The 23,925-nt window shown below is 38.4% G+C and overlaps 1 protein-coding gene and 1 long non-coding RNA gene across 4 annotated transcripts in view; both read left to right on the top strand.

Moving 5' to 3' along the window:
- Positions 1-23,925, top strand: part of RABGAP1L (RAB GTPase activating protein 1 like) — a 671,327-nt gene that overhangs the window by 493,446 nt on the left and 153,956 nt on the right. The window lies entirely within an intron of this gene.
- LOC122707372 lies at positions 801-22,566 on the top strand. The gene is made up of 3 exons (XR_006344819.1): positions 801-813; positions 7,064-7,071; positions 21,478-22,566. It is a non-coding gene; the product is annotated as an uncharacterized LOC122707372 (long non-coding RNA).

Genomic DNA, 23,925 nt, shown 5'->3' on the forward strand with positions numbered 1-23,925 from the left:
ATAAGATGGTTGAATGGCATCACCGACTTGATGGACATGAGTTTGAGCAAGCTTCGGGAGTTGGCGCTGGTCAGGGGAGCCTGGCGTGCTGCAGTCTGTGGGGTCACAAAGAGTCAGACACGACTGAGCAACTGAACTGAACTGAATTTACATGTGAAATTTAAAAAAAGAAGACCAAATAAAAATAGACTCACAGATGTAGAAAATAAACTTATGGTTACCAAAGGGGTAATGGGGGAGATGCAGAGATAAATTAGGAGTTTGGGATTAAAATATGCACACTACTATATATAAAATAAACAACAGGGACCTACTGTAGAGTATAGGGAACTATACTCAAAATCTTGTAATAATATATAATGGAAGAGAATGTTAAAAAAGAATGCATACACATATATATATATGCTTAACTGAATCATCTTGCTGTATACATGAAAACTAACACAACATTGTAAGTCAACTATATTTTAATAAAAATTTACAAAATAGAAGCACAAATTACCAATAAATATTTTTTTAAAGTAGGGAGTACATCTCTGATGTAACCCATAAATAAAATAAAGTAAAATAAAATAGGGCCTTGTTTATTTGAAAGTAAAAAAATCAGTTTTTATTCAACACTATGCTGGCTGGTTAAGGATTCCTTTGACCTTTCAAAATGCAATTCCCCTTTTCCTTTTTGTTGACACCAGAAAGAAGGATCAATTCATATTCCAGAGGCTCTCTCCTTGTGGGACCATATTTAAATACCACACAGGGTTAGAAAGCATGAAGTGAAGAGCAAAACAGCTTGAAAATAGAAAATGGATTTTAGTTCTCTCTAGTCTTTGGTTTACCAACTTGGGTTAAAAAAAAAAAGTTTCTGAACTTGAAGTTGGTGATCTAATGTAGGACTGAAATTAAGGCTGTAGTTTCTGCAGCGGCTATTCAGGTTACAAAATTAGAAGATAAAAACCTGAAAATATGAAGTAACCCATAACATTCTTTTGGATTTGCAATGGTTTTTACACCTTTAGTTTTGTAACTTGCATGAAGGAATGCCTGTTGCCCTGTAGGTGGCAGCAAAACACTACTCCTTTCGAAATAGAAACAATACTAGTCCTGCACTTGCAATTTGGTGATACTGCTATTCCTTTGTATTGGTTTCCCCTTCCAACATAATTGGTTGTGTGACTGTTTAGTTTGTTTTTAATTTTTTCTGTATTATATTTCATTTTGCAGATAGATTGGTTTAGCATGCTATCCAGTGAATGCTAAAACTGCTAACAAACACAAATTTGGGCTTCTAACTAGTGCAAGATACTCAAGGAATTTTAAAGTTTTAGAGTTTTATAAATAGTACATTTAATGGGTGAGGGATTTATATCAGAAAAAAATATATCATCATAGTACTGTGTATATATTGTGTAGCACAGCAAATTTCTCGAGGTGATTTCTCATTATTTTTCATGAGACAGTCCAAGATGCCAGTAAGGGAGGATAGTTGATTAAACATGCTCTGTTCCAAGTTGTCAGTAATTAATATGATCTTGTTGTATCCTGGGAAATATGGGGTCACTTGACAGAACTAAGAATAATAAAATTCAGTGTCCTTCTATGAATACATTTAGCACACTCAAGCCTTCTTTTCTTTTACTTAAAAAAAGAATCCCTCTCCGCCTTCATCCTCTGCTGTGCTTCTGTATTTAATGAAGGTGTGCTCTGCCTTCATTCCAAAGCTAGCTTGCCACTTGCAGTCTTGATGCTAGCTTTCCTGTCTCCTTTTAGAGAAGCTGTGGTGCTGGGTTAGGTCACCTATCCAACGGACATTCAGTGAGTGCCTGCTGTTGACAGGTCCAGGGTCAGGTGTGGGAGCATCCAGAGATGACAGTGTGTGTCCTCAGGTTGTCCTAAGTCTAATGAAGATGGCAGATGAGTAGACTGTTATCAGGATGATTGCCCTGGGGTTTTAAAGGGGAGCTTCAGGAGGCTAAGGGCGGGGCTCCATGTTCGCTCTGGAGAGATTTTCCAGGAAAGATTTTCCAAAGATGACTAAATTGTGAGGAGAGCATTTTAGGCAGCATGAACAGCATTAAAAGAGGCATGAGGAGGAAGGGCTGAGGCAGGTTCTTTGCTCTGGTGCATTTGAGGGTGAGGCATGGGATGAGGTTCTGAAGGGCTTTGGTTATATTTCTGCCATCCATTTAATGTGGGTCTTAATCAAATCATCTAACACTTAATTTCCTTACTTACAGGTAAGGGGATAAGAAAATATTGTTTCTAAGGCTCTAAATCTCTGTCTTAATGACTGCTAATCTTTACTATATGCATGTATATGTGTGTGTGTGTATAAGTGAATGTGTCTGTACCCATATCTATGTATATACGTATACACACACTATATATGCTATACACAATCATCTCAGTTCTTTAGTGAATAGATAGGAATTATTGCCACATTTGTTATTTAACTCCTTGGCCGAAGTTTATGTTCGTCTCTCTTACAAAAAAAGAGTTCTGAGAGCAATATAATAAAGTTAGATGCAAAAGAATAATCAATCTATTATAATTAAGAATGAATACCAACAAATTTGTTTATAATCTTACTTAAAAGTCCCTTTCAGCAGCATCCTTGAATATGAACAATTCATTTGTTCTAAGCCAGTGAAATGTCATTGTATGCATGTGTAAATGTGAGGGTGTGTGTTTAGTACGTACACCTCTGTATTTCCATTATTCTTAGCAGGTGTTTCCAGACGCCCAAGTAATTTGTTGGATCCATATTTTAACAAATCTCATGACTGTCATCAAAAATTCTCTAATTGTACATTTATCATTTATGATGAACTCTTAATGCACTTTAAAACTAAATAATAAAATTAATTGTTACACACTCATCATTTATAAAGCATTTAAAATATACCTGATGCTGTACTTTTAAACTAATTTTCATGACCTTTAATTTTTTTTTCTTTTTTTTAAATAATTGATTTATTTTTGGCTGTGCTGGGTCTTTGCTGCTGCACAGGCTTTTCTCTAGTTGTGGCGAGTGGGAGCTACTCTGCTTGCAGCACGTGGGCTCCTCATGGCAGCGGCCTCACTTGTTGCAGAGCACAGGCTCTAGGGCATGCGGCCTTCAGTGGCTGTGGCACGTGGGCCCAGGCTCTAGAGCACAGGTTCAGTAGTTGTGGGGCACAGGCTTAGCTGCTCTGCAACATGTGGGATCTTTCCATACCAGGGATCGAACCCATGTCTCCTGCATTGGCAGGCAGATTCTTTACCAATGAGCTATCAGGGAAGCCCAGTTTCTTTTCTTTTCTTTTTATTTTGTTTCTTTTCTTTTTTAAAAAATTGTAGTAAAATATACATAACATAAAGTTGGTCGCTTGTACTGAGCTTTCTTCCAGAGCTTTCTCACCTCCCCAAGTTGTAACTCTGAGCCCATTAAGTAACTACTCCCTATTTCTCCCTGTCCCCATCAGCTAGCAACCACCATTCTACTGTGTCTCAACGAATGTGGCTACTTTAGGTATCCCATATAAGTAGAATTATACAGTATATGTCCTCTGGTAACTGGCTTATTTCACTTATCATAATGTATCATACATTATGATACTCATAACAATTAGAAAGATTGTTATGAGTCAATATCCTCATTTACAGATGAATATCTTCATCCTCATTTACAGATGAAGAAACAAAGGCTTTGAGAAGTTGAATAACTTGGCTAAAGTCATTTGTTTAGTTGAATGACACACCAGCCTCAGAACTGGGCCTGCCTTGAACTATTGAATTAATGTTCTTAACCATTAGACTGTAGATGTGTAGATATTTTACACTTTACAGTTACCCTGTGAAGAAGAGATCATCATTCCCATTTGATGCTCAGTCCCAGAGCTCCCACCCCAAATTCCATGCTTTTTCACATTTCATAGCAGGAGATTCTTATATTATAGTGAAATCAACTTCCATTTCTCAAATCCATGTTGACATTGTACTATGAATGAAAAAGTTTTCTATCCATATTGTTTGAAGACTAAGTAGGGGTGGAAGAGTTTTCCTCAACCCTCATAGAATCCATGCCTGAATCTGAATACTAATTTGACAAAGGCAGATTACCAGAATAAAGCTTACAAATTTATTTAATATGTTTTACGTGACATAGGAGCCTTCAAAAGAAAGTGAAGACCTGAAGAATCAGTTAAACTTGAGTGTTTTCATGCTAGGTTTCATGAAGAGTGAACAGTCATAAAGAAGTATGATTAACTGGGAAAAATTTTGTAAGACCTGTTTATTTGAATTCTTTGCAGCATCTTTCTCTCTGGGAGATAAGGATGTTTTTCCTTCCAGGTGTAGAAGGGTACCTCTCACATGAGGGTGTTATGATTTGCTTCAGAGGAGAAGGATGGGGGAAGGTGGGAAAAGGCCACTTTCTCAGACTCCTTCAGCTTAAAGTATTCAGCATTCCAAGATGCTATATTTTGGGGTAGTGTGTTTAGAACTCCTTCAACTGCATGTTTAAAGATAGTCATCCCAATTTTGAAGCGTCACTGGTTGAATAGGACAGAAACAGAGTCAGGGAAACTAGGAGCAATTGTTATGTCAACAAATAATTGAATTTAGGCTAATGAAAACCAGCTAGCTATCAAGAATGATCATGAGGGCTTCCTTGGTGGTTGAGTGGTTAAGAATCCACCTTCCAAAGCAAGGGATGTGGGTTTGATTCCTGGTCAGGGGGACTGAGGTCCCACATGCTGCAGCTAAGCCTGCTAGCTGCAACTAGAGAGCCTGCATGACACAACAAAGACCCAGCACAGCCATATAAATAAATAATATTTTTTAAAAAAGAGGAAGAATGGTCATGAAATTAAAATATTCTCTGCTGTTGACTGGCTAGAATAATATTTGATTCCTAAACTCAGCCTATCCATTTCTTTTTCATGGCCATTAAGATGTATAAAGTCATCCCTGAATGCTGTTTAATGCCCTACTCAAATTCCGTTTCACTCTGACCAATCATTGTGTGTGGGCTGGTCATAGGGAGATACTATCAAGAGATTTTGTGAGAGGATGTCACTGCCCAATAAGTTTTTATGACCCTTTTTATCTGCGAGAGTTGCTGGCATTGCTTTTCAGCATGAAATAGACTAATTTTGTTCATTAAAGTGCTGACAGGGTTGATGACTCACTGTGGAAATCGATAGATATTATCACAATAGGATAATCAGTCAGAGGAGATTCAACTGAAGCATATAAAAACTTGATACTTGGTTTATGCAGGTTGAGAAAACGTTAAAATATACTCTTTTTATTGGAAATAAAATCACCAAAAAATTCATAGTCTTGGTCTTTTTTCTCCTTTGTTGTTTTCCTTTGACTAAGGAAATCTGGGTTTGGCATAGCCAAATGAATTTATAACAAAGTCTTTTACTTGTGACCTGAGTAACTTTGATTAATTAGGGTGTAGGCTAAGCTGCTATTTAGAAAGCAGAAGAGCACATGAAAGAGAAACTATGAAAAATATGGTGGTTTAAATAAGATAGTTTATTTCTCTCACACATACGTGCCAGTCCAGAAAGAGAAAGACTGGCCCAGAAAGGCAGGCAACCCAGCTCTATAGATGACTTAGATAATGTTATAGCTCTACTGTCTCCTAGGATGTTGTCCTCATGTACATGGTTAAAACTAGATCAATGCCATATCCAAGTTCCAATTCAGAGAGAGGGGGAAATTTTAAGCAAATGAAGAACAAGAATTTTTATTTTAAGGAAATAGTAATTTGAATATATTACTTTTGCTCATGTTCCAACGACAAAATGTTTATCCACGCCACACCGAGCTGCAAGAGAACAAAGAAATACAGTCTACCGCGGCAGCCACGTGTCCTGTTAAAGCAATTATGTCTGTGGAAGAAGGGGAAATGTTCTAGAGAACAGTTAACAAAGTTAATCATAGTTTGCCTACCCATTGGCCATTCAATGTCTGTGATCACTTTTTTTTTTTCATTTATTTTTATTAGTTGGAGGCTAATTACTTTACAATATTGTAGTGGTTTTTGTCATACATTGACATGAATCAGCCATGGATTTACATGTGTTCCCCATCCCGATCCCCCCTCCCACCTGTGATCACCTTTATTCCCACACGAAGACCACTCCCTCCCTCCCAAGCGAGACATTCAAAGGCCCCCATTCAGTTACTTTATCTGCTCAGAGTCAAGGGTCCCTGGGTGATGCACAGTCCTGTCTGTCAGGTCTAGGATGGTTCCTCACAGTCCAGTGACAAGGTATCTTTTCATCTCACATCCAGTGTGCAGACGTGATAGGGAAAAGTCTAAGTGCAATAAAAACTCTCATTTTGAAAAGGGAGGAATGGGAAACACACTGTAGTCAGTGGTCCACAGAAACAGCCAAGGTTCCCTCCTCTGGCAGTTAGAGAAGCCTTCCTGGTTAGCCCATCTGGCTGCCTGCTTGTTCTCATCTCCAACAACCATGCCGTTTTTCACTGTCCTCTGTGGCGACATCTAAGTTAGTGTTCAAGAGTACACCCTCCTTGGGGATTGTACAGTTTTCAGAGGTGACCTCCTCCTTGTGGAGATTTGGAAGCCTAAGAGTTGTTTTAGTGATCAAATAAATAAGCTGGTTTTATTTAGGCCAGCCTTTTGAAAATTAATCTCCTCAGTATTTTTGTAGGCTTTGGGGTTTTTGCTTCCAGTCAGTTCATTATGAATAAACTCATAAAAACCCAAATCTTTCTTTTAAACATAATTCTTAAGTCTTCTTGTAGTATTTGTTTGTTTTTAGTGGTCCATCCTCATCTTCTCCCATTTTATTAATGGTTTCAGGGAGGCCAGCTCTAAAACCACAAGTTTGAGTGGGAAGGTAACATCCTTAATTTGATCTTTGCCTCTTGACTGTCTCCATATTTTGGCTGAGAAGTCTTAATGAGAAAAGACTTATGGGAAAATATAGACCCTGTGTATCCTCCTACTGGGGGGACAGGCTAGAGTTTCCAACTCTGAGGCGTCAGATCACTGTACTTGGTCAGTTCAGTGTATAGACCACTTTGCATCCACTTTCTCTAGAGTGACAGGTGGCACTTCACCAGTGAAGACAAAATGTCTCCAGACAGTACCAAGTGTCCGCTGGGGAGCAAAATCACCCATGGTTGTGAAATGTTGCTTTATTACCTCTTAGAATAACCTTTATGTATATGGCCAAAGCAGAATTTGATCCATAGTGAAAAGAAAAACCAACTGATCAAAATGTGCCCAGGTGTTATAATTAGCAGTGACATTAACATGGTAATTATGACTTTATTTCATATGTTCAAAAAGTTAAGCAAAGAAATCGAAGATATTAAAAAATAGACCCAAATTGAATTTTAAGAGATAAAAATTACTATGTTTAATAGAACTAAGAAATATTAAATGAGGTTAATGGTAGATGTGATATTATAGAAGAAAAGATTAATGAACTTAAAGACATAGCAGTTGAAACTATGCAAAATTTAAAGTGAAGATGGGATTTTTGAAAAGAAAGGAATAATGAATTGTTAGACACTACAAAAGCCTCCTGGGTGTGTAATTGGGGTCCCTGAAGAAGAAACAGGGGAGAAGGGGCAGAAAAACATTTGAAAAAATGATGCCTGATGTTTTCCCAAATTTGATGGAAGCTATAAAATCCACGGATTCAAGTTGAGTTAAATTCCAAGCAAAAGGAACATGAAGAAAAATACACCAAGACATGTCATATTCAAATTGCTCAAAACCATTGATAAAATCTTTAAATTGCCAAAGAAAAAAGACATATTATCTACAAAAGAACAAAGATCAATATTTAGCAGCTTTCTTTTTAGAAACAATGCTAGCAAGAAGACAGTGGAACAACATCTTTAAAGTATAAACAAGAAAGGGAAACTTATTTTTAAAAAACTGAGGCAAAATACTTTTACAGATACACAGAACCTGAATGAATTCATCACTAGCAAATACAAATTGCTGAAAATGTCAAAGGAAGTCCTTTGGCTGAGGAGTGAATACATAAAACCTTTTCCTGATTAATTATCTTTAAAATACAATTCACTGTTTAAACAAAAGGAATAACTCTGTGTTGTTGGGTAATTGAGATGAAGCAGATGCTCACAGACACAGTTCAAAGCTATGGTGACTTGATGCTGAGTTCAGTTCCCAGATAAGGAGCCACTTTCCCTCCTTGGGGTGTGTGTTGCCTCCATAACTGCTCAGCTTGCTGCAAAACAGATGCTTAATGTTGGTTTTGCTTTTTGTCTTTTTTTTTTGTAAAAATGAAAGTCTTCTTTGGATTTCTTTAGTTAGTGAAAACAGATTCTAATGTAAGTCTTTCATAAAAGTGAAGTGCTATAAGTGAACTTTCAGAAAGCATGGGATACCTGGAATAGAATAAAAACCAGGAGGGAAGCAATGGTAGTATGACGATTGTACAACATGTATACTGTATGTGAAGTGTATAATATCATAAGTTAAAGGAACCCTAAGTGAAGTAAGGTGAAAGTTGGTCAATCGTGTCCGATGCTTTGTGACCCCATTGGATAGTCCATGGAATTCTCTAGGCCAGAATTACCCACTGGAGTGGGTAACCGTTCCCTTCTCTAGATGATCTTCCCAACCCAGGGATCAAACCCATGTCTCCCACATTGCAGGCAGATGCTCTACCAGCTGAGCCACAAGGGAGATCCTACGAACATAACAAAACAAAGAATTACAACTAGTAAGCCAACAAAGAAATAAAATAGAACCAAAAAAATTTAATCTAAAAGAAGCAGGAAGGACTTCCCTGGTGGTCCAGTGGTTAGAATCTGCCGTCCAGTGCAAGGGACGCAGGTTCGATCCCTGGTCTGGGAACTAAGATCCCATGTGCTCTGAGGCAACCAAGTCTGGACACCACAACTACTGAGCCCTTGCACTCTATAGTCCACATGCTGCAACGAAGACCCAGTGCAGACAAAATAAATAAAAACGCAGGAAAAGAAAAGGGGAAAAGAGTAGATCAAACAAACAGAGAACACATGTCAAGATGATAAACGTTTATGCACCTAATAGAGACTTCTCAGCAGACTGACCAGGGGAAAAAACTGGAGAAGACAAAATTACCAAGAAGAGAAACGAGAAAGATGATGTCACTGCAGATTTTACAAACATTGAAAAGGATAGTAAAAGATTATGAACAACTTTATGACAGTAAATTTGACAGCTTGATGAAATGGACAAATTCCTCAAAAAATACAAACTGCAAAAGCTCATTGAAGAAGAAAGCGATCACCTGAATAGCCCTATATCTATTAAGGAGTACTCTTTACATAATACGTTTAATTTTGAAACTTGAAATTTTTAATAACTGTAGAAATTGAAGCATGTACACATGGGTACTAGATTCCAACATAGGCTTCCCTGGTGACTTAGTGGTAAAGAAACTGCCTGCCAGTGCAGGAAACACAGGCGCCGCAAGTTCGGTCCCTGGATGAGTAAGATCCCCTGGGGAGGGAATGCCAACCCACTCAGGTTCTCTTACCTGGAAGATTCCATGGACAGAGGAGCCTGGCAGGCTATAGTCCATGGGGTTGCAAAGAGTCAGACACAACTGAGCACACATGCATGCAATCTTGTGTCTTAAGACAGAGAAGCTGCTCAGAAAAGCAGCTGGTTGAATATATGATCAGAAGATTTCATTGTTTACTTCCTACTTAGTCATAACTCTCTAGTTAGACTGGGAGAAAAAAGGCATTCTGCAGAGATGGTACCATTGATTCTTCCCCAGTTTTCTACTCTTCAGGACCCTTACTTCTCTGCTCACTCCTTTGGTGGGTTCCTCTTTTTCCTCAGCTTTTAGCAATAGATTTGTCTTTGGGCCTTCTTAATTTTTGAATTGCATAAATTTGATTTCCAAAGAAGATAATTCCTAAATTTTGTCCTTGCTCAAGTTCCAGTTTTATATCTTTAGCCACCTTGTATAATGTTTTCAGAGTCCCTTGACATTTCTTTTTCATTATTACCTTTATCATTATTGTTTAAAGTTTATTTTTGATTGGAGGATAATTGCTTTACAATATTGTGTTGGTTTCTGCCATACATCAACATGAGTCATTCATAGGTATACATATGTCCCTTCTCTCCTAAACCTCCCTCCCACCCCATCTGACCCCTATCTTGATCATTATTCATGTGTGGGTAAGGCAACTGTATACACACAACTTCAGGGGGCGCCATTTACATAGATAATGACCTGCACATCTGTCATCATGTCCCTGATTGTTATGCTGTATTCATCTTTTCATTCTTTCATTGAAAGTCTTTGAGCTAAACTCTAGCCTGAAACCATCTTTATTTCACATATCATGTCCCTTTTGCTCTGTTTATACAGAGCCTTCCTAGCCCCTGTGTTTTAGCTTAAGTCCTACCCCCTTTAAAGAATGGTTCCTGACTCTTTCTGCCTGAAATGAGCATCTACTGCAATTATAAAATGCATCATTCACTCTTTTGTTTTATTTAGCTATTTCATATGTAGTTGTTCTGCATTCTCTAGTTAGACTGTTTATTTCTTAGAGATAGTCTGAAGCTTACTTTTCCTCCCCCAGAGTGGCACCTGAGTTTCTGCGTGTTCGGTAAGCATCCTCATTCCAGGACTGATGCACAGAGTAGCAAAGGGCCACAGGATTTACCTCATCTTTTTGCAGTTGTTGTATTTAAGTAGATTGCACCTCATCGAAAGCAATATCTGAAGTAGTTTTGTTTTTCCCCTAAAGATCTATGCTTTGTTTTCAAGTGTCACATTGAAGAGAAGGAAACCACACTAACTCTTGCTTCTTTTGTTTAATATTCGTTGATTGTTTATCCAGTAAATGCATATCTTTTCACATAGACTATATATGCTGAAAACTCCTTTTTTAGAATAGAAAAGTCTCATGTTTCCCAAATTAAGTATTTTTAATTTAAATAATTATACACCGATTAAAATTTCCCTCAATTAACTTTACTAGTGTCAAGTACAGGGCTCAGACACTGTTTACATCCTTTTTTCCTATATTTAATAGGACTTCACTGACTCCTAAAGATTGAAAATGGAGTTCAGATACCTTAGACTATTCCTAAAAACCTTTTACACTCTTCACATGGGTGGTTCTCATCACCTGTCTCTACTCTGGCTAAACCAAAGTAGAATCAGATTAGCCTCATGCACTTTGGACTTGTCTGCTTTCTGTCTGAGCATAGGCTTTTAGTCTTTGTAAATCTACATGTTTTGCAGGTCAGGCTCACATCTGACCTCTGTTATCATTTACCTTCTTCCATGTTTACATTACAATCCTAAATAGAGATAACTCAAGAAATACTGGCAAAATGAGAACTGTAGCCTGGGATACAGTCTCTCAGATAGCTCTGAGAAACTGCTCCAAGGAGCTGAGGGAAGAGGTCAGTACATATGTGATTCTGGTGAAGAGGGGGGTACATGAAGTCAAGTACAGTTTTGGCAGAAATTTACTGCTAGTCACAGGAAGGTTATTGCTAGTCACGAGGAACTGATGTGTCTGCTAATGATTTTAGTGCTTTTCTAGATACGAGAGGATATTTTATGAGAAATTGGTCTCATAAAATCTTCTGAAAATAATCTAACCATCTGAAGCCCTGTTCTATCAGTTTCCCCAGAGCAAAGTGCTGCATTCCCCATCTCCACCCTGAACTCCTTTCAGGGTGTGTTGAAGGTCAGTGACTGCAGTGGCTAGTGACTTCATTCTTATAGAACCAGATGGCAAGCAACAATTTTTAGTTGGCATATGCTAAAGTAGGTACTTTTAAATACCTGCTTCACTTAACTGCCTTTCAAAGAACTTGAGGGGAGCTCTTTGAAATAAGCTTGTTCATTTGTTACTGTATGCTGGGTGAGCTCTGCATCTCTGTGTAGGTGGCACTTTGCATCATGGGCAGGATTACATTTTTTGTGGGTATTCTAGATGGGAGTGGGATGTTTGGGAATATCTCATAAGAATCTAAATGCTTTCCTAGTGCTTTTTGAGTTAGCTCTTGACTAAATGACTTCAATCACTAAACTAAGGTTTTTCATAATAAGTGAGCTATTCAAGTAGAATTACAATTCACATTCAAATATATGTTAATCCTCAGTTTGATATTAGTGCCATCATTCTCTGTTGATAATTGAGAGGAGAGTGCATATCTTTGCATCTTTGGTATTTTTCTCTCTTTTTTTTGAGCAACTATAGATTTTGACTATTTTTATTCTGTTCTTCTTTCACTTGAGTGCTCTTGGTCCATTTATTGTATTTACCTTATCTCAGGTCTCTTTTCTTTCTTTGACATCACCAATTTGAGATTTCTCCTCTTGTGGTAAGTTGTGGTAGGAAGTGGGAGAGGCTGACCCCAGCAGGTGTGGGATTGGTAGAGGGGGTGTCATCTACCCAGAGATGGTATTATTATACTAGAAAGGTAGAGGGTTGAGCAGATGAACTGAAGGAAGTACCTGAAACAAGCTTGGCCATCAGGTAAGGCTGGCCTAAAGTAAGTTTTAGGAACCTGGGTACAAAGCCAAAAATAGACCTGCTAGGATGCCAATCAAAATACGTGTGAAGGAGGACAGCCCAGAGATGGAGGAGAGGTGGGAGGAGAGGATGAAGGAGTAGGGAGCAGAGTGGGTGTTGATCTCCTACTAGGCTTCTACATCATCTCCAAACATTTGGCTGGGTGAACCAACTCCATTTTAAAGGATGAGCCTTGAAAGAAGCTACCAGTCAATTTATTTCAATTGTTTTATTTAACTTGCCCTTTCCCAATATATTTTGCATATTAAAATTCAAACAAAAACATAACTTCTGGACTTCCATTTGTGTCCATCCTGCAAAGTATGTAGATTTGTCCATTGATGTACCTCCAGGGAACTAGTCAGTCTGATGACTGAGCCCCTACCCTCCCCCAGTTAAACTTGTTTCTGAAGAAACTACCCAAGTAAGCATGGGCATAGTGCTAAATAATACTGAGTTTTATTTATTTTCTTATGGTATTTACACTGTTTTATCACGTATTTTCCTCTCTTCTTTTAATCATTTTGACAAATTTTAATGTCTTACAATGGAGAAGGAAATGGCAACCCACTGGAGTACTCTTGCCTGGAGAAGCCCATGGACAGAGGAGCCTAGAGGGCTGCAGTCCATGGGGTCGCAGAGCTGGAGACAGCTGAAGCATCTTAGTGTGCGGCAATGTCTTACAGATACAGAGGTTCAGTAAAAGATACATACTTACCATCCTCTAGTTTAAGACATGTCTGTAAAAATTAAGCTCATATTTTAACATATTCATAGCTCACTTCTTCATTTGAGATTCAGTCATTCATTCATTTCCTCAACATTTACTTAAATGATCTGTGACCAGTGACTAGGAGTTGTTGGGTAGTGAAGACAGCAACGCTGAATATGTTGTAGTCAGTCTCCAAAGGAAGCAGAGGAAACAGACAAGTGTACAAATATGGTCCTGAACAAATACGACAGGATACAAAGGTGGAGGAGGGAGGTAATGACAAAGATAACTTGAAAGGGAAAGTGACATTCGAGTTTGGAGAGATTAGCAAGAGAAGACAAGGAGTGATATTTTAGATAAAGAGAACTGCATATGTAAGGAATAGAAACATCATGATGTATAATATATTTCAGAAGAACATTCATGAGAATGTTGAACATGAGGTATTAAGGTGACAGATGTTACTGGAATGGTAGAATAGGTCTAGATTGTCTGAAAGATGTCTTATGGTTAGGGTTGTGTACTAACGTTAGAACCTGTGGGCCAGACAGTACCCTTATCCAGGTATAAAGTTGGATAGGACATTTTGGAAGATAATTTTGGAGACAGTGAGAGAGACTGAAATGTGAAGAGATTGGTAATAAATATGGAGACTAATTAGAACACAGTTAAGGGGAGAAATAATGAAGGCTTTTTTAACCAAGGCTGGAACGATGGAGATGGGAAGGGAGTAGCAAACTGAGCCGCGTTTTCCAGATGCCCTCAGGGAGACTAGACAAGATGCTAAGACCGTGCTAGTCTCTACTTTTTCTCTCTCTATCATTCCTTCAGAAACTTCCCTGTCATGTTCCTTCTTCAATGTGAAGGAAAGGAGCTGCATATGAAGTGTTCTTTGTTTTTGTAGAGAAGGCAGCTTACTTACTAGACCTTACATTCTCACTTACTGCTCATTTAGTGATAACCAGGGTGTCCCTAGACAATTGAATAGTGCTACTGGATCAGCTTCTGCTTAGTTCAGCTTAATATATTGTGGTTTGAACTCCATTAATAATTAGACTTTCAGAGAAAGTGACCAAACCAATTGATCTTTTAACCAACTTTGTACCTCAAAGTCAGCAACTTTTAAGAGAGACACAGTGTTCATATATCATGGGTGTTTTCTCTGTAGTGTGCCTTTTCCCCTGACTTAGTAAAGAATATTTTCTCTGACAGTTTTGTATCAGCAAGTTATATAAAGGAGGACATAATAAGCTACATGTATTTGGAAAGTTACACAAAGATAACGAAGAGCTGTTTTTTCTTCATGATGTTTCTCAGATTCAAGCATGGCTCTGTTTCCATGACAACCACACCGGTCCAGGCTCTCATTTTCTCACATTTGGCATTCTGCAAGAGCTTTATAACTTGTCTGCCTTTGATGTCTTCCTCTCTTAAACTCCCTTGCCCTCAGTTACCAGATTAGTTGTTCTAAAAATTATCTTCACTGTATCTTCACCTATCTGTTGTCCACTATAAGCACATTCTCTAGCATTTCATTTTCATCATAATCTAGCCTCAGATGTACCTACTGCCTCAACTGTACCCACTGGGCGTGTTACCACACACTGTCATGTGGACATCCTAATTGTCCCACTCATGAGGTAAGATCTCTGCCATAAAGTCTATGATGCCATTGAGGGTAGAGAACACATTGTGTGCTAGTTTTCCCATCTGTCTAATACCTAGCACAACTCTGAGACCATGGTATACACACAGAGAATGGAATATTTCCTCTTTCATTCCTTGCCCTTGGGTTCATTTATTCCTTTCTATCCCCACTGGGCTTAAGGGCTACTTCTGATTGTTTTGTGTTCAACTTCCTTTTCTTTCCTAAAGTTGTCAACAGTAATATAGCATATATTATCCACAGCTTGCAGGACACTTTAAAAACCATTATGATATCTTTGTTTTTAAATATAGAAATCTCTCCTTTACCAAAAACCACAGTGACTCAGCTACTTGCATGTCTAAAATGGTTTCTGTATTTTTCTGTGGCCAGTCTTTATGATGGTTATAGATTAATAGTAGGCTTTTTGGAGGTATAACATTTGTTATTAATCATGGTATTGCTGTAGTTAACCAGGTAGATCAATTTAGTTGGAGTATCATCTCTTTCTTTAATGTGTATAGACATAGGTTTGGGGAAAAAAAACAACTTGACATTCATAAAGGATACATTAAAGATATTCTTAAATTTCCTAATTTTTTAATACCTCTGTTTTTTTATTGAGTTTATTAATAAAATTGAGATAAAGTAACTGTCTTGCAATGAGAACATATAATAACTGAGAAGAATGAGACTGTAAGCTAAGGTTACTCACCATCTGCTATATGGGAGTAACTAAATTCATTCCTTAGCAAACTCATAAGGTGCTATGTTGTGGCCTCATGGGGTCTCTCAGAGAGCTGAAGCAATAAATATTAAATCTATAAATGTCAAAGAGTCACTTTCATTGACTATTGGTTGCTAAAGAAAAGAGAGATTCAAAAGGCCCTGTAAAATAATAATCTTCTAAAGTAAAAATGAGTGAGTGAATGAAAGAAGCTAAGACAAGAACCTTATTTTATGGCTATATTTTTCTAATAGCTTGTCAATCAAGATAATTTACAAGCTCTCTCTCTTCTCCCCTGTAAGCTTTGCCATGGTGCTTTCTAGTTGCAGAGGAAGATAATACATAAGAAAGGAATAAACAATTTCAAATAGTAATAAATGTCATGAAAGAAATAATACAGAGGAATCTAAGTGTTACTACTACCTGCCACTAGATAATCTGGTAAGAAAAGTCCTCCAGGAGCAAAATAACGTTTGAGTCATATGTTGCCGTGGAACCAACCATATGTAAATTGGAGGCAACAGGAAGTGCAAAGGCCCTGAGGCAGGAAAAGCTTTATATGTTCAAAACAGAAAGGAGGCTAGTGTGACTGGAGCCTAGTGAGTGAGTGAGCAAGATGTAAAGAGGATGGACTTGTGGTCAGAGATTTAGGCAGGGGCTGAATCAGTAGAGACCTGTAATGAACAGAAATACATTGGCATTTGAGTAACATGGGAAGCCAGTGTAAGTTTTAATCAGGAAGAAATTTGATGTGATTTATGGTTTTAAGACATCGTTTTGAATGAGGAATTCTAGCGTGTGGAATGTAGGTTGAAAAGAGGCAAGAACAGAAACGAACAGACTAATTAAGATGTTATTTCAAGCCCAGTGAGGAGATGATGGTGCCTTAGATCAAGGTAATGACAATTAAGATGGAAAAAGAGGACAGATTTCAGATAGTTTTGTGGATAGGGCTGACAGGACTTACAGATAAATTGGGTTTAGAAGGCAGAAGGGAAGTGAGAAATCAAGGATGTTGCAGAGATGGGGCAAACTGATTTTTCAAACCATGAGCAAATCCTTTGTTTTAGCAGTGATGTTACCACAACATATTATGGGAATGAAGTGAGGTCATGTGTGGAAGCAGATGATACAGGTCTGGCCCACAGTAGAAACTTACAAGGTTTTTGTTTTTACCCTCACCTCAGGACGTTTTTATTAGGAGCTTATAGTCTCACATTACTATTTATTTTGGTCACCAGATTTCAAAAGCATATGATTAGAATATCCATTGGTGAGTATGATGTGAGATTCAATCATTCATCAACTCGGTAAGTGTCCCCTGAGCTCCTTCTATAGGCAGTTACTGTACTGAGTGCTGGAACATACTGGTGAGTGAAACTAATGCAGTGATAGAACTTTTCTGTCTGTTGGGTTGATCATTTCCCTAACAGTATAATTATACAATTAGTCATTAAATTACATCTGGGATGATTAAGAAGACTATCCAAGTAAACTGTGAGAACAGTTCTTCATAATTTCCATGTGTGTTAGTTGCTCAGTCATGTCCACCTCTTTGCAACTCTGTGGTCTGTAGCCTACTAGGCTCCTCTGTCTATGGGATTCTCCAGGCCAGAATACTGGAGTGGGTAGCCATTCCCTTCTCCAGGGGATCTTCCCAACCTAGGGATTGAACCTGGGTCTCCTGCATTGCAGGCAGATTCTCTTCATAACTTCCATAGTTCCCTAATTTACTTCATTTATTCCCTTGTTTCATCTTGCATATGACTACCAGTGATTCCTAAACCCATCCGTTGGCTCCATATTCTATTTCCCATAGCCTATAGAACATCTCCAACGAATTGCCGCATATTCCTCACTAACCAATTTCATCCTCCATACTTTGTCCCCAGCAGTCTCCCTATCGATTAATGCTTTTACCAGCATCCCAGTTTACCAAGCTAGAAATAAACTTTAGCAACTTCACAGTATTACTATTTAAAGTGGGACTCAAAGAGGTTAACTTTCCTAAAGTCATGCAACTAATTGGACTTGAAATTGTGGTTTTAAAGCCAGGTCTCTCTAATATCTCAGCTTTTGTTTTCTCTGTGACAACAGTTTTCAGGATTGTTATAATTTTTAAAGAAAAAATAATGGAGGAAATCATTCTAGAAAGAGGAAATAACCCTTTATAAAGCTCAGATGGACTTCCTCATGGTCCAGTGGTTAAGACTCTGCTTTTCAGATGCAGTGGGCGTAGATTCAGTCCTTGGTCAAGGAACTAAGACCCACATGCTATGTGGTACAACCAAAAGAAATTAAAAGGCTCAGAAATATTAAAGCATCAATATCTCTATCCAGAGAAATGTTTATCTATCCCTCCCATGAATAATATTATTTTATCCATTTCAAATGCTGAACCATTTCAACAAATATTTATAGAATAGCCACTGTGTCTCAAGTAATTGCCTCTATTAAGTTTTTAGGACAAAAAGAAGGCTAATACACGATACCTATCTCTAAGTGTCTCAGTAGGGGAGAAGGACCCTAAGTGTTGATTTTGATACTTAAGGTAGCAGCTTATTAAAGTATAAGACTACGAGTGTTATGAGAAAGAGAGCAAAGGAGGAAAGAGACCAAGCAGAAAGGCCATGCCCCCAACCCTGGGATTGAGGGAGGGTTCCTGCCGGAGGTAATACAAGAGCTGAGTTTTAACAAATTAGGAAAAGGTAAGTGAAACTAGAGGGGAAGCACAACTTAACAAAAGGAGAGAGCAAGAACAAAGATATTAAGGTATGTAGTTACCTGATTGTAGGGGGAGGGGAACTTCAAGTAACTTGAGTATCACAGATTATAGAAGTCCCAGCATGTCATACTAAGGCTGAACTCAAATCAGAAGCATTGGGAATGAAGAAGAGAGGATAGTTTTGAGAGATGATGAGGAGATTAAATCAATCACTCTTGAATGATGGGTTGAGTGGGAGAAGTGGAGGCAAAACGAAGACTCTAGGATGACCCCCAGGTGTCTGCTAGGGTGATTGGGTAGATGAGGATACTGTTCACTAGGATGGGAAATATAAGAGGAGGGCCTGCATTGGGAAAGAAATGGTGACCTTGGACATGCCAGGATGAATTTGCATGTGAGGCTGCATTTGTCCAGGAAGAAGAGATACATAGACTGGGAGCTCTGGAGAGAGGGCTGATCTCAGGATTGGGTTGTCCAGTAGTCAAAAAAAAAAAAAAAGGTATGGGTACATAAGTTGTTTTTGTCATTTCTTTTAGAACCAAGACATGTTAGTCAGTAATTAATAAATAAATTTATTTATTTAAAATAAATAAAAAATTTAAAATGACACATTGGTCACTCTATATGACTATGAAAATCCTGTAGTTTCCACTGGACTAACTTGACTAGACTCTAGGATCTAGCCTCCACCTCCTTCTTTGTTTCAAATAACTCAAACTAGACTTAAAATACTTATATATCAGATGTGTAAATTATAGTTGCAGGTGCCATTTAGTAGCTACATGGTCTTGTAGCTACAAGTCACTTTACTTCTTTTTTAAGCTCAGATGCCTCCTTTGTAAAATGGGTGTGTGTGTGCTTAGTCACTCAGTTGTGTCCGACTCTTTGTGACCCCATGGACTATAGTCCTCCAGGCTCCTCTGTCCATGGGGATTCTCCAGGCAAGCATACTGGGGAGGGTTGCTATGCTCTCCTCCAGGGGATCTTCCCAACTCAGGCATCAAACCCAGGTCTCCCACATTGCAGGTGGATTCTTTACCTTCAGAGCCAGCAGGGAAGCCCAAAATGAGTGTACTTGGTTGTTAAGATTAATTGCAGTAATAGGCCTTGGTATAATTCACGGCTGTTGCGTGTGTGCTAAGTCACTTTAGTCGTGTCCAACTCTGTGCAACCCTATGGACTGTAGCCTGCCAGTCCGTGGGATTCTGCAAGCAAGAATACTGGAGTGGGTTGCCATGCCCTCCTCAGGGGATCTTCCCAACCCAAGGATGGAACCTGCATCTCTTATGTCTCCTGTATTGACAGGCAAGTTCTCTACCACTAGCACCACCTGTGAAGCCCAATTCATGGCTGTTATAGGCTCCAAATAAATGATAACTATTATTATTTATACTTTCAGTCACTTAAATATTTATCAAGAATTTGTGATGTGTAAGTTGTTTTGTTAGACTCTGCTTTAAACAAATATATGTGTGAGGTAGGGGGAGGAGCCTACCGAGCGGGAAAGACCCTCACACACTTGTTCACTTGTTCCAGTCATCCTGCAAGACAGCTTGTGGCAGTGCTCAGTGTACAGGGCTGAATGTGCAAGGGAGGTGGAGAGAAAGCCAGTCACCTTCAGTAAAAGTAAGGGAGAAAATCCCCTCCACTCTCACCAGCCTCCTACTTCTGAAATTCTACTGAATCCATTCTAAGCCATGAGTGGGAAGTAGGAAAGAGGGAACTAGCATAGTCTGTTAGCATCTTGATTTCAGAACGTGGACTTAGCTGTTCAGAAAAAAAAATTGAATGTCCTCGTCTTGACATATTCATTTTGTGGAAACAAATTCACTTGCTAATACATGAGCTGACCCATATAACTCCTCCACTGAAAATATTATTTTTCACAGTGACAGCTGTTAAACTACACCTAGCATTCTATGTAACACAAAGATTCTGGAGATAGCAAATTTAATAGAAACTGGAGATGGACCGTGAGAAGGAGGAAGAGGCAGTTCACAACTTACAAGATGAATATAGCACCTCATTATTTTCAACAACAATGACAAAACACAGAGAAAAAGTAAAATGCCAGTCTAGCTTGAGATCATCAAGGAACAGTGTAGATTCAATATGTCATCGTTTTAATCTCTATTTGAAATTAAAAAACAGACCTTTGGGGTTTCCCTGGTGATCCAGTGGTTAAGAACTTGCCTGCCAATGCAGGGGACATGTATTGCATCCCTGGTCTGGGAAGATCCCACATACCGTGAGAAACTAAGTCCGTGAGCCACAACTACTGAGCCCACAGGAGGCAACTACAGAGGCCCGAATGCATAGAGTCTGTGCTCTGCAACAAGAGAAGCCACTGCAATGAGAAACCCATGCACTGCAACTAGAGAGTTGCCGCCACTCACCACAACTAGAGAAAACCTGCGCCAGAAACGAAGACTCAGTACAGCCAGAAATAAATCATTAGGTTGGTGCAAAAGTAATCACGGTTTTTATATTGTTGAAATTTGCCATTTGATATTGAAGTACATTCTTAACTAAATGTGGTTGTGTTATACATCATTTTAATGTGCATTTGTTGCTTTATGTTTTTTTGCTAATGACATTACTTGCTGTGTATTTTATATTTATTTTAGATTATGGAAATGATGTTAGACAAAAAGCAAATTTGAGTGATTTTCTATTTGAGTTCAAAATGGGTCATAAAGCAGCAGAGACAACTCGCAATATCAACAATATATTTGGCCCAGAAACTGCTAACGAACGTATAGTGCAGTGGTGCTTTAAGAAGTTTTGCAAAGGAGACAAGAGCCTTGAAGATGAGGAGCGTAGTAGTAGCGGGCCATCAGAAGTTGACAGTGACTAATTGAGAGCAATCATCGAAGCTAATCCTCTTACAACTATTAATACACAGGAAGTTGCCAAAGAACTCAGTATCAACCATTCTGCTGTCATTAGCATTTGAAGCAAATTAAAAAGGTGATAAAGCTTGATAAGTGGGTGCCTTATGAACTGACCACAAATCAAAACAATCATAGTTTTTGTTGTCTTCTCTTAATTTACACAACAACAGTGAACCATTTCTCAATGAGACTGAGAGGTGTGACAAAAAGTGGATTGTATACCACAACCAGTGATGACCAACTCAGTGGTGGAACCAAGAAGAAGCTCCAAAGCACTTCCTAAAGCCAAACTTGTACCAAAAAATGGTCATGGTCACTGTTTGGTGGTCTGCTGCCCATCTGATCCACTTCAGCTTCCTGAATCCTGGCGAAACCATTACATCTGAGAAGTATGCACAGCAAATCAATGAGATGCACTGAACACTACAAGGTCTGCAACCGGCATTGGTCAACAGAAAGAGCCCAGTTCTTCTCCATGACAACGCCTGAGTGCACATCACACAACCAACACGAGGTTGGTTTATCAAAAGATAAATGAATTGAGCTAGGAAGTTTTGCCTCATCCACCATATTCACCTGACCTCTTGCTGACTCAAGCATCTTGACAACTTTGCAGGAAAAAGCCTTCCACAACCAGCAGGAGGCAGAAAATGCTTTCCAAGAGTTTACGGAATCCCGAAGGATGCATTTTTACACTACAAGAATAAACAAACTTATTTCTTGTTGACAAAAATGTGTTGATTGTGGTACCTATTTTGATTAATAAAGATGTGTTTGAGCCTGTTTATTATAATGACTTAAAATTCATGGTCCAAAACCACAATTACATTTGTACCAACCTATTAATTAATTAAATAATTAATTTAAAAAAACAGACCTCTGCTACCATTTACGCCTTCTGCTTCAACTTGAAAATAAAGATGAGTCTCACACAAACTGTCCAGAGGAGGGATTAATGAACCAAGTTAGCTTCCATTTTCAAGCCCGCATCACTAACATGGCTTCAAGAAAGCTGCTTTTATGTAGACACTGAGGCCGAGTGGCCAAGGGTGTAGCTTCTCTGTATGATTGAAGAAGAGAGTGCTTCTCAGTTCAAAACTAGAAGGCAAATGTGCTTTGTTATCACAAGTGTGTGTGTGTTTAGAAGGGTCTATTATCAAGGTGGACTTTTGGAAGCCTCCTCTCAACTCAGATTTAAGTCTCTTAGGTTCATTCATATCAGATGGCAGGCACAGGCTTCAGACCAGTTCCATTAAAATGGTGGAGCACAGTCTTCCTTATGAGAGTTGTTTGTTTGTTTTAATGGGCTCCATTACTGAAAGAGAGCAAGGTACAGAGCAGGAAGTGCTAGGTTCTCTGCAGTGTAGTGGGGCTCTGGCTTCCTGGCTCTCCTTCAGGCATATTTTATGATTGTGAACAAGTCACTTATCTGCCACCTCAGTCTTTTCATCAATAGGACGAATGTGTGTGTTAGACTTTGATGTTTCTAGGGTCTAAAAACATTGCATTATTTTATGATTCTGTTAATCATAAAATCATTATTTCATGATTGTAGAGTTATCAAGTATATTAGTGTGGGTAATAACTTTATTGAGATACACTGTCTAACAAAATCATCTCCTTGGAGCAGGAGGTAGGACTGTGAACAGTCTAGAATGGTCCAGAAACCAGCTCACAGGAGACCCAGTTATCAACAAGGATAATTAGCTTGAAGAAAAGGAAACTGACTGTGTTCAGATATTTTCACCAACATCACATGGAAAAAAATCCTGTATCCTGTATTATTATAAAATACATGATCAAACTGAGTGCCCGGAAATCTCAGGTTTCTCACTTACCATAAGTAGTCCTTTTTAAATAAATATAAAGGTCCAGTAATACAAATAGTCAGTCTTTTGAGCTAACTGCCAACAAAGATAAGGAAACAGAGCAAAATGACCAACTCCCAAAGAGACTGTAGAAGTTCTTGCATTAATAAATTATGATTACTCTTAAATCTGATCACAAGAGTAAGTAACAAGGTAATAGTGATACTGCCATGACTATTCAGAATGTTATTGAATTGCTTTTGGTGGGGAAAAGTTGTCTCTTCTACTAAAAAAGTAAAACAAAGAACTCCTTTAAGATAGCTATGCTTAAAGTGTCACAAGAAGTCAAAACTTTTCTAGAAAACTAGGTAAGTCTGTAATATTTTACAAGGACATTTTTTCTTCGAGTTCCAATAATCTTGTAAGCCATACCAGCCATGATATTAGTTAATTATGTATTTTCTTATTTTGAACTCTAATTCCTCAGTGTGAGTCCCAACTACAAGATAAAGAGACTCATTTCCCTGTGATCCAAGTTGTATACTTAGTCTCATTACATTTCATTTTAGCCTTTTCTTCAAGTAGCTTGAATAATCCATAAAGACAGAAGCAGCCTCTGATGTTTCTTTCTATCTCCAGAAGCCCGAGGAACAGTGCTAAGCAGAACCAAGACTTGAATGGCAGGGTGAGTTGTAGGGTCTTTACAGTTCCAAGATATCATACTACTCGATATTATTTATTTATTTTTGTTGGATCTTTAAAAAAAACAAAAACATTAAAGTGTTAGTCAGTCAGTCGTGTCCGACTCTTCCCAACCCCGAGGACTTTAGACCGCCAAGCTCCTCTGTTCATGGAATTCTCCAGGCAGGAA

The sequence above is a fragment of the Cervus elaphus genome, chromosome 14, assembly GCF_910594005.1.
Source record: "Cervus elaphus chromosome 14, mCerEla1.1, whole genome shotgun sequence".
Taxonomy (NCBI): domain Eukaryota; kingdom Metazoa; phylum Chordata; class Mammalia; order Artiodactyla; family Cervidae; genus Cervus; species Cervus elaphus.